A 2,628-nucleotide genomic window follows, 5' to 3' on the forward strand; every position below is an offset into this window, starting at 1 on the left:
AAATGAATTAAATAATTCGAAAAAAAAAGGCTTTGCCTTGGTCCTTATTCCGCACTAGTTGGGCGGTGTGAATGAGAAAGCGTTAAGTGAGTTTTAATGAAATAGATGATTCGCTGCATCGTTGAATAGCAACACCTTTGTTATTACAATTACAGCAAAAGACTAATTAAGTAAGAGAGAGCTTTCGCGGCTCAGAGAAAGGCCAAGATGGGTGATGAAAGGAGTCTTTCTGCCTTTCTTACTACGCTCCTTTATTCAAGAAAGATCTATTTGGCTACGACTTTCTGTTGTTCTTTTCTTTCAGTACGTATAGTGAACAAGAGATCATCAGCTACTTTAATTTAAGTTAAGAACCTTATCCGAGTATGAGAAAAAGAGTTTTCCAAAGCCCACGGGCAGAGGCGTCCTCAACAAGAATAATCCCTTCTTATGTGACTCGACTTCCTCTTCTAGTACAAACCTACCAAAGAAGGATACGTAAAAAGGACCGAGAAAGTCCATCAATAGATAGGATCAACCCCACGAAAGATTACTTTTTGGGGCTTTTATTGGAAGCTGGAAGAAAACAACTCCTGTCTTCCTCTCTGTATGTGCCAAGCATGAATAGATGGGGGGATAAGCAAGAGCTGTGCTTACTGTGAATCTGTCTCATAGCCTTCAACGTATAATTCGCACTTTACGCCTTTCCTTTGATTCTTTAATACATTGATGGTATGTCGATGGGACCGTTTATTCTTTCTCTGCCCTATCAAACAAAGAAATGTTTTAGTTCCTTGCGAGGAGACTTACAAGAGTAAGAATTTATACTAATTGAGTAATGGAATGGGATTGATGATGAGCGGGAAACAATCCTGGGATCCCCCGGGTTGTGAGCCTGGTTCAACCCCGCTTTTTCTTGGCACGAGATGTCGTTACACCATACATGGTAAGCGAAAGACCAAGCACAAACCTCTATGATTAAACATTTTGGTATTTCGACATCTTATTCACTACCGAAAGCTACTTCTTGTACACTAGCACTTGAAGGGGGTGGTTCGGCTACCGGTTTCGTCATCTTTTCGGATAGAAGATCAAATATAAAATTTATGTATTTCTTAATACTATGCCATTGATGAAGATTCATGGCTGGGGAAAAGACCTGAAATCCTTCCTTCTGGCATTGCGATAAAGTGTTGATAAAGCAGAATGAAAGGCACTACATCGAGAGAGAGGGAAGACCTGGACATTAAGATAAGAGGCGGACAACGAGGTTATATCGCTCTAAAACAGGTACTGATAACGACGCGTAAGCTTTAGCTTTTATTTAAGCCGAAGAAAGAAGCAATCATACCCCTGAAACTGAAGGATATTGCACTTCAAAATCGTTACTAGAAGCACTCCAAGCGCACTTCCTATATAGGCAAACCAAACCCCCAAAAGAACCCCTCCCCCGGATTCCTTGCTTATCTCACTCTCATACAACTAATCAATGCAATTCGAAAAGAATACTTTGCATATCTTCTTCTTTACTAAGGTGAGGAAGAAGGAATTCTTAAACAAAGAGGAAACACATGAGAGCAAAAAAAGCGCTTCTAATCGGAAGACTGATTACAGGAAAAAACCTATAGCAGATGCCTTTCATTGCCCTTAAAAAAGAAAAGAACTAGAAGAATAAGTCGGATACGAGGAAAGATGAGTCGATTAGACTACAAGAAATAGCGAATGAGTAGAGCCTTTCAACTCTCTAGAGACCACCTTCTGTATTAGCTTTGACTTCTAATCCAGGCAAAGCCCCTCTCCGCTTACCTGAGCCGCTTATATCCTGCCTCCCTTTTAGAGAGGCACTAGAATTCACCCTAAAAGTATCTTGTGACTATCTTGATGGCTTTTGTTCCCCTCTTTCGAGAAAGGGAAATTTGATATCGCAAGCAACTGGAATCAGTGACTTGACTTCAAGAACCAGACCCTCTAACATCAGATTTTGTCTAAGCCACTTTTCTTAGTTGTTCAAACACACCTTCTCGGTTTGTATGAGCATGTCCGCCTAGAACCGCTTCTAAAGCTAAAGATAGGTACGGAATGAGCCGGGGCAGAACTTCACTCCTGAAAGAGGTATGTTGGGTAGGGACTCAAGATACCTATTTTTTTTCTGTGTGCGGGAAGGGCTTTCATAACATAAAGGCTTAGAGATGAATAAATTAGAGGTGACCTACATGGTATCCAAATCAGTAGAAGATATCCTCCTATTCTCCTTCTCCAAGGCAAGCACAAAAAAAGGGGTTTAGATCACTCCCTGACCCAAAAGAAAATGGCTTTCTAGCCTGGTCCCCTTGCAAGGAGTTGAACCACAAACACAAAACAAGAGTAACTGATTGAGGACGAGCTAAAAATAAAAATAGGAATCCGCGTTAGCAAAGGATTTCCTGCGATTATTTCTAGTATGGAATGAGTCAATCATCCACTTTGGTATCTTATTGAACAAAAAGGGTGATATTGTTCCTCCATTGATCAAGAATTTCGATTTTCGGGAAGTATCATGATCATCCAATAAGAAGGGTTTCCATTTTTTCAAATGAACAATTTGAAGACCTATTGATTCTAACAACTGATTGCAGAGTTGATCATTCGGACCTTTCAATTCATAGATGT

Source organism: Henckelia pumila, chromosome 2 (assembly GCF_033568475.1).
Source record: "Henckelia pumila isolate YLH828 chromosome 2, ASM3356847v2, whole genome shotgun sequence".
Classification (NCBI taxonomy): Eukaryota; Viridiplantae; Streptophyta; class Magnoliopsida; order Lamiales; family Gesneriaceae; genus Henckelia; species Henckelia pumila.